The 15,445-nt window shown below is 39.3% G+C and overlaps 1 protein-coding gene and 1 long non-coding RNA gene across 8 annotated transcripts in view; one reads left to right on the top strand and one right to left on the bottom strand.

Moving 5' to 3' along the window:
* The window catches only part of PALLD (palladin, cytoskeletal associated protein), a 442,141-nt gene that overhangs the window by 60,881 nt on the left and 365,815 nt on the right, over positions 1-15,445 (bottom strand). The gene's annotated exons all lie outside the window — the stretch shown is intronic.
* LOC134739482 (uncharacterized) lies at positions 1,076-14,629 on the top strand. The gene is made up of 5 exons (XR_010126169.1): positions 1,076-1,210; positions 6,617-6,744; positions 9,892-10,093; positions 10,492-10,585; positions 10,844-14,629. It is a non-coding gene; the product is annotated as an uncharacterized LOC134739482 (long non-coding RNA).

The following is a 15,445-nucleotide window of genomic DNA, read 5'->3' as shown; positions in this document are numbered from 1 at the left end:
ATAGATTCCCTTCATACATTATAGAAAATAACTCCCCTACTCCAGTGGTTTGCACAAAGCTTTCAGCAAGAATAATTTTACAGATGGTCGGATGGGGCAAGATTTAGATTTGACAGAGATAAGGAGAGGTGTATGACCTAATTTATTTTCTAATTCAGTCATCTCTCCTGCCACTAGATTAAAGCGAGTTCAGAAAAAGTTAACAGACTAAAAACACTGTCCCAAGCAGCAGAATGGTACATGACAAAAAGGGCTAGAGTCACAGTTAGATCGAACTGGCTTGGAACCCCAGCTCAGCCAGCTACTAGCTTGTGGGGTCATTGTGAGAATTAAATGAGCACAGTGCCTGGTTCAGAGTATGAGCTCAATAAATTATCTTTTGCAGCAGAAGAGAATCATATCAATCCTGGTTATTTTACAAACCAGACCTTTTAAAACAGGAACAATGTTTTACTTATTGCAGGGGATGTTTCTCTTCACCTATGTCCATTGCAAGTGGCTGGCAAGGGAACAGCAGTGGCAGGTGGGCAGATGGGGAACTGGAGATGGGGCTGTCGTGAGACCAGCTAAGATGGCTGGTTTTAGCACTGCTCCTCCTCCTTCTCATCACGAAGCCGTAGGGCACTTATCATGTAGCTAGCACTGGAGACACACACCAACTCTAGGAGGAAGGAATGGTTATCCCCATTTAAAAAATTCACCATCAGTTAGTGAGGTCAAGTAATGTGTCCAAGGGCAGAACCTGGATGTGAAGGGCTGGCTGGCTCAGAAAGCCTGGTGCTACATCATTCTCTATAGAGTGCTCAGTAAACAAAAAAGGTTTGTTAAAATGTTGGCTATTATTACTACATATCACTTTTTCTCTGGGAAACTGCAACCCAAGTTTAAAATAAATGATGTGAAAGCAAACTTCTGGAAAATAACTTTTATGTAAATTGGAAATTCCTGGTATGTCTCTCTGGAGCAGTATCTGGATTGCAAGTAATTTATCCCCTGCTCATAATAATAAAGATGGGGTATTTGTAATTGTCTAGAAAAGCTCTTGAGATCACAAAGCTGAAAAACATTTGTGATCTATGAATAAATATGCTGTTGGTTTATATGCTTTCTTTCATATTTGTGTGACAGAAGCCATGGTATGAAGAGTTGCAAGACTGTACCCTCTGAACCATAAGCTCCTCTGGTCCTGATATTTATAAGCACTTTAAAGGTAAGGAGGGTAACTTTCGGCATCCTCACAGCACCTGGCCAAACACTAAACATGGTGGACTCGTCACTGTCAATGACAACAATGATATAAATTTCTTACTGCAATTCTGTACCCCATTGGGTTCATCAGGCATATTGAGTAGGACATTCCTATACTAGGAGGGTCCCATATTGGACTGGGAAATCTTAAGAATTTTCAAATGAAGGTAGGTAAGTGAATTGGGGGTAAGCTGGTAGGTGTTTCCACAATATATTCCCATCTAGCTAAGATTAGCTCAGTGTCATATGCATGTGACTTCAATGTATCAATTCTGGGAATGTATAAAATAGAAAATAAAACTCCTACAAGGGCTTCCCACTCAGGCAGTACCGATTCAGTTCCATCTATAACTTTATTATAGTAATGCTTCAATTGTCTTTTAAAATTCTATTACTCATAGCTCAATTGATATCTTCATATCACAGAAGCTAGGTCCACTGAATGAAGGTCAATATCTAACAACTTGATTTGTTTAGCACTAACTTACGATTGCCCCTTAGGAAAAGGTATATAAATCCCAATCTTAAGAATAATCATTTATTTACACAGTAAGGATTAATAAAAGACAAATGAGAATGTATTGCACTGGGCTTATGGGAGGTTGTGAGTGCAAAAATAATTCAAATACATTCCCCTAAGGCTGGGGGAGAAGGCAGGGATAAAAATCTGCATTTTCTACAAAGTATCATAAATAAAAAAATGCTAGAATTAAATTAAAATTGATACTGCTTGGGATTACGTATAAGTTTAAAATGTATTGCCAAAAGACATAGGTTTTTTTACAAAGCCCTATTTTTTGACCTTTAATGCATTCTGAACCTTTTGTAAATTGTGCTGACTTTCCAAACAAAGCCAGAACTGAACGCAATTACGGAGGAGGGCTCAAGGGAGAAGTGACCTGAGTGAAATCAGCACATGACTTGAGTCTCTTTTAGAGACTTTTCCTTTGTACTTAGAATAAGAGCCATATTTGGCTCTGCCACAGAAAAACAGTAGCTTTGTATGTCTTAATGCATAAAGTTGATCTCTATTTGAAGTCATTCCATGTACCGATAGAGAGAGAGAGAGAAGGAGCAACTGATGACCAATTCCTAATCCTCCTGGGAACTTCTCTGGAATATCAAAGAATGGCTGAGTCTCTCATGTAACACAAAGAATAGGAATGAGAGGTAGGGGAGATGGTGCTCTTCAAGGGTCAGTAGCAATGTGAACTGTTTCTCAGAAGTTGACTCCTGCCGCTGGCTCCCAGATGTTGAGATGTCTCATCTGGGAGGTCTGTGGAGATTCAACTATCTGTGGGGTAAATGGTCACTTTGGCTCTGAGAGGGCTGCAGGATGTGGTCCAAAGCATTTATAGCCCCACCAGAAGAACAGGATTTGTAGCCTGACATAAATTGCATACGATAAGGGACAGGCTTTGCCAGTGCCTGCAGTTGTGATGTGCCTGAGGAATCTGACTAACACAGAACGCTGGGCGCTTCAGTCCCAGCCTCTTTTTGGGGGAGGAATCCAAAGTCAGCTTCTAAAAGAGTCGACTTTGCATCACAGTTAAATGCCCAAAATGATTTTTCATTTCTACTGATGCAAAGGCCAGTGAAAACAGCAGGAAGATATTAGTTGATTCTTACAAAAACTATGCTAATTTAGTGGACATTAAAAGGAATTAATACCGACTGTTCCTAACAGAAAATGTTTGGTTGTAATTCTTAACATAGACAAAGTATATTTTGAAGAAAAATCTGTTTTTCAACCTTTTTTTTTCAATGCTTGAAGCAAAATCAGTGATCTCATTTCTAATTGAAACACCAAAGAAAAGCTCCCTGTGAGACAGATGTTGAGAAACTTTAAGGTCTTAAGTATAAAATTTCTCTGAGATTTTGAAGAATTAGGGAAGAAAGGACAGACAGATATTTCACTTTCTGTCTTCCAATGAAATGACGAATTTGGCATATTTTAAGGTTTCATATGGTTAATGTTACCCCAACTTTTCATTTTCATTCATCATACAGTGGCTGGTGCCATCCCTTGTGTCAGTCCCATCATAGCTTATGCTTGCTGGGTTGAATACATCCAAAACAGTGGTATGCAGTCAGTATTTATAAGAGTCGATTACTACTAAGGGCAGAGTGTCATCTCTTTCCAAACAAATAACCATTATCTACTCCCCAAATGGCTTTACAAAAAAAAGCAGTCCTCCCACTTCACTGAGCCCTCCATTTTCAGTATCTTCCTCTTTACTCACAGGGAAGCCACTCAATAAATATCTGTTGAATTGAAGTTAAATCGCTAGATTTCTATACAATGTAAAACTCCCTGTTCCATCAAGCTCTATGGCATTCAGCAACACACAGTTGCATTTTCCTAAGGGAGTACTCTTAGAAATAAAGCCACTATCATGCAGATTATTTACAAGTAAAAACATGGAGTCAGCCCAGTAGAGAAATGTTCAAATAGTGTGGCTCCTGCTCTGCCACGTTCTGTTTATGATACTTCATTTATCCTTTCTGGGGTAGTTTTTCAACTTTAAGGTCCTAATAAACTTTTAGATTTTATGACCTGTCCTCTTTAGCCCTGTAAGATTTAAACATTATAAAGAACCTAATTTCAAAGAAACTGGTAAACTTGGACAACTAAACAAGTCCAAGTATGGTACTTATTTGTGTGTGTGCATATATTAACCTTATGCATATGCTGTTTTCACACCTATTTCAGCTGTTTTTGAAAAATGTATATATCAGTTTTTGGAAAACAGAAGAAGATTTTAAAGGCATTCGAGAGGCAAATAAAAACAATTCCACGTAAATCTTCTTAAAAAAGGAAGACTATTCTGTGAATAATCCGTTCTGTGAATATTCTGTCAACTAACTAGCTAACATTAATTGCATTTTTTTCTTAAGACAGATATACCTATAGATAAATTCTACCCAGATCAAGACAGAAATAGCTTTTAGGTTTTGTGCGTCTCAAAATAGTTTCTATGGGGCTAGAGTTGGATGTGGTTCTGCTATAATGCTTTCCCTTAAAGGAAACATGGAAACTGTTTCAGTGGTAAGTGGCCAATGTTCTGTTAATAACCCTTTCCCCTCTTTCTGCCACAACTCTTTTGGATGTTTTGGCTTTGACATTTCATTCAAATATGAAGATAGGATTGTGCTATGCTCAGCAGTCCCGTGGCTTTTCTCTGCCTTCATTCTTGATATCTCTGCAGCCTCTGACAGTGGGCTCACCCACGCCATCTTTCCTGAAGCACTCTTCTCTCTTGACATCACTAACACAACTCTCCTTGTTCTCCTACTTCTGGGACTGTGCCTTACTTCTTTCACTGGTTCTCCATCTCTCTAAATATGGGTACCTTACCAAGATCTAAACTTTACACTCCTCTTTGCACAAGGAGTCAGTCAGCTGCATCACTCTCACTCCCTGATCTCTCTAACCCAGCCCTCGGTCCTGAATTCCATTATCCACTTCCATGTAACATAAATGTGCTACTTCACTTCAAACTTATGTCTAGACAAAGCTCCTCTCACCCTGATCTAACTTGTCTCCCTAAAATAATATCGGATGTTTAAGATACCCATAATTTGGCCTCAAACAGTCCTAACAATCTTATCTCCAACTAATGCTGCTCTATCTCTACTTTTCATTCTTCTAAGTTTGTTACTCTTATTGTTCCCCAAACCCATTTTGAGTTTTCCTTCCTGTTGGCCTCTTCTCATGCACTGCCCTCTTTTGGAAGGCCACCCCCACCAATTTCTCTCCATCCACTGTCTTCATCCTTTTGTGCCCATTTCAATACCCATTTCTTCTTGAAGCCCTCCCTAGTAACATCTAGCAGTTCTTACTCCCTCCTCCATACTACTCCAGCCCACAAGGCTGGCATGGCACTGTCAGTTTGGCAGTGGCATTATCATCTCACACACCAGCCCAGATTGCCCAGAGCCAGATGTGTTCTATCTTCTTGATTATTACAGTGTTTTGCACATAGATGTCACTTACTACCTGTCAAAAGATTGCCAGGCATCCTTTTGTGTGGAATACAGGAAAGGGAAACGCATCTTCTAATAAAGGAGATATATATGTATCAGAGCTCTTATAGTAACAGTACTTATATATTTCTGGCTTGTTAGTATCCAAAATGTGAAACTCCCAAACCCGAAAGAGAGCGTTTGTGAACCTGGTAATGAAGCTCCTAATTTGGCAACTGTGAGGCACTCCATCATGTTCCAGGCAGTGGCAGCCTGTACCAGTGCCCATTTTCCATTTTATTTGGTTATCAGTCAAAAATGCAATAAGTTTATGTTTACCTTGAAGAGAAGTGCCTCGTGGATATTTTCAGTAGTTGGTGAGAACTTCAGTCATCTCTAGGCAGTTATTTTCTTTGATAGGACCCATTCTTCCCATCCCTGCACTGTTCTACAGCCACTTTTTCAAAACATAGACTGTATCCTGAGATAATAAAGTTGGTCCCTATACAGAGAGAGGAAACAGTTCCCTTGTGTGTCCATTGTGTAGTGTAGCAAGTCATAAAAGACCGGACAGAGTGTTTCTAACAAGGCCGCATTGAATGCCTGTGTTGGGGCTAGAATCTGAAGCACTGATGTCTGCCTGGAACATCACACTGATGTCTGTATTCATTTTTCAAGTGTTGTGAAGTACAGCCTTATGGCTGATACTAAGTTAAAGAATGTGCAGGTGGAGGTCATGCTTTATTTCTGGAAGGAGAATGAGGCCAATGGTTGAATGCATGGCAGTAAGCATTCATACAAGCAAGTAATGACTCACTAGTAGGTGGAGAATTGAATGAGTTTCTTCTTAAAGTCAATTTCCTGAAACTCCAAGTGTGGCAGACATCTGTTTTTATTCTCTACCATTCTTCTTTCATCTGGTAATAGCACTCCTCCCTCCCTTTACAGATACGCTTCTGCCCTATTCCTTGTGGGTCTGCCAGTCACAATCCTCTTGCCCTTGGTTGCAGGGTGAGCATGTGATCCAGGACTAGTCAACTGGTATATGGCTTTAGCAAATTATCCAAGGATAAGTATATAATCCAGGCCAGGCCAGGCCAATCAGGGCCTTTCCCTGGGACTTTTCATACTGAAGATGGAAGGGAAATGTGTCTAAAAGGATAGAATCACCTAGAGTTCCTGGCCATCATGGAAGGGTCTACAAAAAGGAAGCCAGTACATAAAAAGCAGCCAATTCCTTATGTAAAAGAAAAAGGGAGAGAGGCAGTTAAAATTGGAATACTATTTTAGCAGCTGGATCCAGATAACCCTCAGACCAGTTTTATCTCAGAATTTTTCTTTTTCTTTTTTTTTTTTTTCTCTTCACTTAAATTAGTTCAAATGGTCTCTTATCACTTTTTAGAAAGTGGCCTTGGAAACCAACAAGTCCAATATCCTTATTTTACGATATGTAGAAGGAGACACAGGGAGATCAAGAAATTGCTGTTATCAGCTGGTTGGTACCAAAGGCCCAACAAGAACATCTTGCTGGTAAGAACAATATAAAAATTAATCTAATAGCACTATCGGAAGTTGACGAATCAATAAATGGATGAATTCATATATTGTTCATAAACTTGTGAAAGAAACCACCAGAAGGGCTAAAAACAAATAGTTTAAAGTGTTTACCTCTGGAAAGTAAGACTAGAATGAGGTAGAAGGAGGACATCTTTTATTTTTGCATTTTATACTCTTCTATACTATTTGACTGTTTTTAACTATGTGCATATAAAAAATATAGTGGTTAAAAAGACTCTTAAAACATAAAACTCCCTAAGTTTCTAACTTAAAGCAGGTCTTAGACAGTAACAAAATATCCTGGAGGCCTGAGAAGGGTATCCATTCATCCATTTCCTGTGTTTAAAGCCACCAGGGGAGGCCTTTTCCAAATAATTTCATCAAGCATGACTATTGCTACTACTACTGCCAGCACCAACAGCATCACCACTATCTAGTGATGAGAGCTAACTGTTACAGAGCACTTACTATGAAACAAACACCATTTTAAGCACTTTTCCATCTAAACTCATTTAATTTTTATAAAAACCCTAGGAGAGAGGCCACTTTTATTATCTCCATTTTACAGATGAAGAAATTGAGACACAAAGATATATAGTAAGTTGTCCAAGATTATGCAGCTGGAAAGAAGTGGAGATGGGATTTAAACTGAGGAGCTCCGGCTCATGACCATGATGTTACCATGTCTCTAACCAAAGCACCACGACTTACCTTGTATTTACCATGTGCAATGTGACTTCCTCAGACACAGAGGACCTTTCTGATTTGGGCTCCACTCAAGACTATGGCTCTAAGTCTGCCCCTCCTATCCCCTATTTCTTTGTTATTGAGATACAGATATTGCAATGGCACCCAAAACAGCTATAGAGACAGCTGGGCTATGTCCTGAACACATTCCATACATATAATTTTAGGTAGTTATGTCTCATATGCTAGACTTAAAAACATCTACTGGAAAAACTATAAGAATGTACAAAGCAACCTGGAGGAGTTGACTTTGAAACTAAGAAATTAAATTTGCTTCCAGAATTTCTTAGTTCAGCGTAAGTACCATCAACTAGCATTCATTATATTGAGAAACTAATGAATGGTTGGTCTCTACTAACCAAACATCATGTATTTACAGCTAAATATTGTATATCCAAAATGTGAACAGGAAGATGAAACTAACTGATAAAGGTTCTTACTTCACATTTTCCAAGTATAGTATTAATTCAAATTTCTGAGAAAAATCAAGAGACATATATCACATAAGGGCAATAAATACTACCATAGAATTTCATGGTATGGAAGTTCTTACATACTTATGGTTCTGTCCTTCACTCTCCTTTTCGAACACAATGTTTGTGGTAGAAAAAAATAAATACAAAAGGAATCATTTCCAAAATAATTGGATTTGAATTCTTAAAAATAGCTTGGTATTTACTTATGTGTTTGTTCATGAATGACACAGGGTCTTGCTCTGTCACCCAGGCTGGAGTAAAGTGGTGTCATCTTGGCTCACTGCAGCCTCAAACTCTTGGGCTCAAGTGATCCTTCTGCCTCTGCCTCATGAGCAGCTGGAACTACTGGTGTGTGCCACCACACCCAGCGGGATTTTTTTTTTTTTCAGTAGCAACAGGGTCTCACTATGTTGCCCAGGCTCAAGCAGTCCTCCCACCTTGGCCTCCCCAAGTGCTGGGATTACAGGTGTGAGCCACCACACATGGCCTAAATAGCTTTGTTTTTAAATCACCGACAGCCCTTTTTAGCATCTCCTGCCACTGGGCTACTTAGTGCTTTCCCAGGTAGAAGTGACTGTGCCACCAATTATCTGTGTGGCCTTGACTAAATCATTCTCGGTCTTTCTTCATATCTTTGCAGTAGAGTTGGATTATTTTTAAATAGTCCCCTTTCAATATTTTTAAAATGTGCCCATGCTATAAAATTCATTCTTTAGTCTTTCAAGATTGTACATTTGGACATCTGAATATCACTAATATTACTCATCTGTTATGCTGTTCCATCTCTTGAGATACTGTATCACTAAATATGATACAATTTAGAAACATTGTATCACATGGTAAACAACACTATAAAGACGACTTTTCAAATTTCTATTAACATAGGCCTATAACTGAAGAACTAAACATTTCTGAATAAATAATAATGTAGCCAATAACATTTTCTACATATTTTGGTCTTGCAATCAATGTGAGGAATGCACAGTTGGATCTGGATACTCAGAGCAATTTATTTCCTCTTACAAGTCTACCATTGCTAGTTTAAATGCCAATGGCCAAGATATACACGCCAAAGGGTCCGTGGTGTGAATGCAGGGCTTGCCTGATCACCAGACTCCCTTCCCAACCTCTCATCTGAAGGAGAAAGTTCTTGAAAAAGCTCAAAAATGCATTTTGTCAAGCTCAAGAGATGCAGCTTAGCAGCATGAATTAAGAGACTTGTGACTGTGGAAAAGAATTGTAAATTTTAAATGGCTTTGGCCCTTCTTGGCTTTTGACCAGCTGACCTTGACATTCCTTAGAGGCCAAAGGATGAGATGCAGTGAAGACAGTGCTGCCCAGCCATTTCCCCTTAAGAGGCAGCACCAGTCCTTCCAGCAGTGGATGAAGTCTATCCAGTGTGTCTTGGGGAGAACTGTAATAAATGAGGCTCCCTCCCTGAGAAATGACTAAAACCACGAAAATAAATTCTTAGATGAAACAGCTCAATTACCTAATTTAATTACTCCTAAGGAAAAAATGAGAGAAATTTATCTTAGCTACATGAAGTTTCCAATGTGGTTATATATGACTGTGTATAGTCAACAGTTATTCATCTGGCGTTCTATCAAACAGAGTTTTCTATAATATGGTATCTGTGACTGTTTCCAATACAATAAAAATGCTGCAAAATCTTGAAATGCTTTTCAAAAGAAGAATACTTTATGGTATAGTATGTACAGCTGTAGTATTGAGCTTATTTTGCTGTACTTTATTAATCTTTTCCAAAACATGTAAATAATGAAGTTTGTTGCATACCACATCTGGATTTCATGATTATACTGTAAGACTTATACAGTAGATGGCCCTTCATTTAGGGAAGTAGTATATACACCAGAATGTGCCTTTTCTTTTTAAGATTTAAACAACAGAAAAAGCCACTGAAGTATGTATAGTATCTGTGTGCCAAGATACACAGGAAAGCATGGAACATGTGGATGGAAGGAACTGGGATCATCTCATCCAGCTGAGTAATGAAGTGCCACACAGGAGGCCACCAGCAGAGCCCAGAGTAGTAACTGGGTTTCTTCACTCTTAGCCTCTCAAGTGATGACACCAAGGTGAGAACTTCTTTCACTAAAAGGCTTAATCTTTTAAATAACTGAACCAGAAAGTCATTTCTAACAAGAATACAGATAAACATTACAAAGAACAAAGAAAAGATATGTTCAAAATCTGTCAGGTTCCAACAAGGGTTACTTTTTCCCTGAAGAGAGAAGATGAACCATTGCCTAGAAGTAATGTGTAGCTGACTGTCCCGTGGTTCTATGTCTGAGTAACACAGTCTCATCACTCGTGTGTATGTGTGCATATATGCATGTATATGACTATAGTGGTATCAGCAATCATGCATATTTTCAAGTTTAAATATGATGAAATTGTTAAAGGACTATAGTCCTAATTAAAACTAATACAGAGTATACTTAATCACACTTCTGTTCCTAACTTGTCCTTTTAGGCATGATCTTATCTCTTGATTGTAGCCACCCATAAAGAAAAGCATATCTCTAATCTCAGAAGCACAAGGAGCTCATACCAGGAAACCAAGATTAGTAAGTATTTTTGTGGTGAATACCTTTTGAATAAGACAGGATTAATGTAACAGTTAAAAGTATAGAAATATAAAAGTTACGAACTTACTAGTGATTTTTTTCTTTGGTGTGGACATTTGTTGATCTTTAAAATATATCATGGGAGTAAATAAAAGATCTATAGAATTTACAAAAATGTCAGAATGAACCAGAAGACATTAAAGTCATTCATGATATATGTTAATGACCTAATAGAGGAAACTTTTTTTTTCCTTTCAGGAACATGATGCTATCGTCTTCCAAAATTACTATGTAGGATCAGTGGAACACTGGACACTGACAGAGTGGGCCCTGCATCCTTCACTGCTTCCTCATGGAGGGATTTGTAGGACGGGGGCCCTCTTTGCCTGTCTCCTCCCTTTGTGGCGAATATGGGTGGGGGATGGATCTGGGCATGCTCAGATCAGCTTCTCCCTTGCTCTTCTCTTTGGATCTTGCTTGCAGTGGGAGAGCTTTTTCTTCCTGTTTTTTGGAGGGTGGGATCTGCACAGAGCTGTTCAATGCTGCCTGTGACTGGGTATTAGTATGCTTAGCTCAAGGTGAAGTATAAGCCAGCTCATGAGGCCCAGCAGTGCATCCCCTTTCTTCTCTGAGTTCTCCCCAGTACAAATCTGGTGCTTAGATCTCTTTCTGACTCCTCAGTTTATCTGTCAAATGGTTCCAAACTTGAGTAGGGAGAGAGGATCATCCCCCGTCAAATGTACATTATTCATACACTGTAATGGCGTAAAAGAACCCTAGACACATGAACTCCCTTGCTAATAAGCACACCTTCAAAGTGATAGTCATTATTTAGCATTTATTGGAAGAGGCTGGCCCCAGCTCTGATGAAGGGCAGAGAAGGTGTGGGTGGCCTCACATGTTCTCAATGTCACAAAATGATAGCATTAAACAGACCCACTCCCTCATGGAAGGCAATTTGACGACCTTCTATTGATATTGCAACATGTGTCTCTGGCAGCAGGATCTCAGTCCTTACGTCAGGGATATGGGAAGACTTCCTCCGCTTCATGTATATGCTTTCCCTAAGCAGATCTGGCAGATACAAATTTATCTGTATCTTTTCATTTCCAATGAAGTTTTAGTATCCACATCCCCTCCTGAAGACAGAAAACTTGTCTTTGTAACCCTTTTTATTTCAGCTGATCTAAATAATTAGTTCAGATTTACCCTGACAAATGGCTTTTAACATTTTCAGTTTCTTACCCTGTAACAAAATACTGCCATCAAGTTTTGATTATGAAAATGGCTGAAGGCAAGGGACCATATGAGAGAGTGCAATCAACAACATAGTTTTTTTGCCCAACAGAATTTGACATTTTTGGCTTAGAGAATTAAAGCACAACGACTGTTCCTGAAAGTCACTACAGTAGTCATAATAAAACTTTTTTCTTGGCTGGGCACAGTGTTGCATGCCTGTAATCTCAGCACTTTGGGAGGCTGAGGCGGGAGGATCACTTGAACCCAGATCTGGAGACCAGCCTAGGCAACACAGTGAAACCTCATCATGCTAAAAATAAAAAAAAAAAAATTAGCCAGGTGTGATGGTGTGAGTCTGTAGTCCCAGCTACTTGCTTGAGCCCAGGAGAACAAGGCTGCAGGGAGCCACGATCACGCCACTACACTCTAGACTGGGTGACAGAACAAGATCCTGTCTCAAAACAAAGCAAACAAAACAACTTTTTCTTTTTAAAATTGAACTACTTATTATAACTGCAGACATTTCTATACAATATTTCTTTTTAATCTCTTGAAATAAAATCCTATTTTTTAAAGAATACACATGATTAAATAAAAACAAAAAACCCCTCCAAACCCTATTGGATTTCCAACCTCAGCTCACAAGTGATACCTCATACAAAAGTTAACTAATATCAGTCTTCAACAGGCCAGGGATGGTGGCTCATGCCTATAATCCCAGCACTTTGGGAGGCTGAAGGGGGAGGATCATTTGAGCCCAGAAGGTTGAGACCAGCATTGGCAACAAAGTGAGATCCTGTCTCTATAGAAAACTAAAAAATTAGCCGGGCATGGTGATGCATGCCTGTATACCCAGCTACGCGGGAGGCTGAGATGGGAAGATCAATCGGGTCCAGGAGGTCATGATCTTGCGGCCACTACACTCCAGCCTGGGGGACAGAGCGAGACCCCATCTCTAAAAAAATAAAAATAAAATAAAAAACAAGAAAAACTTCAACATAAATGTGAATCTAAAACTATAAAATTTCAAGGAATCATAGGAGAAAATCTTTGTGACCATAAGTTAGGTAAAGATTTCTTAGATAAGACAACAAAAGTGTGATCCATAAGAGAAAAAAAATTGATGAATTGGGACTTCATCAAAATTAAAAACCTCTGCTCTTCAAAATGCAAAAGATATAAAGAGAACACTGAAAGTACATCTTCATCTCTTACTTTTTCTTCCCAATCTGATTTCCCTCTCCAGCATCAACCAAATACTGTTACCATTTCTCAAGTTCCCTCCTAAGCCAGCCCATACATAATAAGCATATAGACACTGTGTGGTGGTTCTAGTGCTTTTTTACCGAGTTTTTTTAAACACAAAACTTCTGTATTCAATAGATTTATTCGATTATTCAGTGTAGTCCTACACTCCCAACAGCATTCACTGGTCATCCACGTAGCCGAGGCAAAATTCTTTGGAAGTAATTAGTTTTGAAGTTTACTTAAGCAAATATGGAAACAAAACATTAAAATTTTTAATTTGTTTGCCTTGGCTAAAACAAACAAAAAATATTTCCTAAGTTATCAGCTCACTGTGTATTATTTAGGCCATACTTCATATTTTAGCTATGTCAGCTCTGGTATCCTGGGGGAAAGATGTTGTCATGTGGGGCCTCACACCAAAATATTATTTGAAGTACATAGAAACCAGCTTCTTCAATTTCTTCCATTTCTTTGGGTATTGTGTTTTTGAATAACGAAAGTCTCTCAAAGAAAAATGAGGATCTCTTTAGTCACGTTGAGGACTAGAGGAAGCATTTGCCTCAGGCTGAATTTTTTGTTTTTAGAGACTCTGTCATCCCAGACTGGAGTGCAGTGGCACGATCTCAGCTCACTGCAACCTCCGCCTCCTGGGTTCAAGTGATTCTTGTGCCTCAGCCTCCCAAATAACCGGGATTACAGACATGCGCCACCAGGCACAGATAATTTTTGTATTTCAGTAAAGACAGGGTTTCACCATGTTGGCCAGGCTGGCCTCAAACTCCTGACTTCAAGTGATCTGCCCACCTCGGCCTCCCAGAGTGCAGGATTACAGGCAGTAGCCACTGTGCCTGGCTCTCAGGCTGAATTAAAATCACCTTTCACACTCCACAGCACAACTTACTTCCCAGATGACTCACTCAACTATTGGAGTGAGCAAGAAGAGTACTCCCATCTCTCTTTTATTATCTTGTTTTATTTACTTTACAGCATTTATTACTGAAATGACTACATTGATGTATTTCTTTTTAGACTTTCTGCCTCTGCCCCGACTCCAGCCCTGGGAGTCAGAGGGGGCTTCTGTCCAGCTGTACATGGCTGTGGTTGAGGATCTGGTATCAACAGATCTTCTCCACCATATCAACTCCATTTCTACCACTGGGATTGGCCCTTATTACTGTTACCTGGTTTGTACACTGAGCAGCAGTTTTCAGACGTGAAAAGATAAGAGATGAGCATTTAGAGTAATTACCATCAATTCTGCAGCACTGGTTTGGGTGTAAAGGTTGTGTGTTTACCTGATTTCACATCCTCCAGACCTGCACTGTCCCACTATGGTAGCCATTAGCCACATGTAGCTATTAAGTGCTTGAACAGTGGTTAGTCAGAATTGAGACATGTTGTAAGTGTCAAGTACACAGCAGATTTAAATAATTTAGTTTAAAAATTGGAAAATGATCTTATGACAATTTTTATATTATTTACATGTTAAAATAATATTTTGAATATATTGGGTTAAATAACACATACTATTAAAATTAATTTCTTTTTCCTTTTTAATGTGACTACTAGAAAACAAACTGCATATGTGGTCTTCATTTGTGGTGGTTCACATTCTATTTCTACTGTACAGTGCTCCTAGAGGCCTAGTTCTAAAAGTTCCCTCACTTCTCACAAGGGTTACTGTCTGTTTGTCCTACTAGAGGTTCGCCAGATGCTCTACTGAACAGGAATTATACAGCAGAGCCTCAGAATCTAAGGACTTGGTCTCTGAGGGACCAATATTTGGGGTAGTGGTGATAGATTTGTCCACGATAGTGGCAAAAACTTGTCCTCCAATTTTTTTACAAGTTTCCTAACTTATTTGCTGACCTCCCATCAAGTAATATTAGAAATGATTCTAAGCTTGCATTTCTCAAACCTTTCCACTCTTCTAAGACATCCACACATGGTCAGCATGTCTGGGGCACCGTCGGTGCTACCCATCGACAGATGAGAGCCCTCCATCTCCCGCAGAGCCTTCTCCTTCAGGCAGTGAGAGAAGACTCCGCTTCCATAGAGAGGCTCATCCTGTTCAGATCAACTACAAGGCCACAGTTGTAAAGGAGTCAGTCCTGCCAGCAGCTGTGAGCATGGATAACTATCAGTCATGGGGAGGAAGCTGTCGCCTCCGAAGACTTAGGGTAAAAGGCAGAAGATAGCAGGCTGTGGGGTGGAGATGAATTTGACTTTTCTCTCACGTGAAATGCAGTGTAAGCCCCGAGTCATGTAACAGAGCAAAGCAAAAATGTTGTAACATGCTGACAGGAGGAAGGAATGACCAATTATAACACTGAGGTTTTATGTTTAAATGCTACAAATTTTCTCCAGTTTATA

This window comes from Pongo pygmaeus, chromosome 3 (genome assembly GCF_028885625.2).
Source record: "Pongo pygmaeus isolate AG05252 chromosome 3, NHGRI_mPonPyg2-v2.0_pri, whole genome shotgun sequence".
Taxonomy (NCBI): domain Eukaryota; kingdom Metazoa; phylum Chordata; class Mammalia; order Primates; family Hominidae; genus Pongo; species Pongo pygmaeus.
This window is presented reverse-complemented; position numbering and strand designations above follow the sequence as displayed.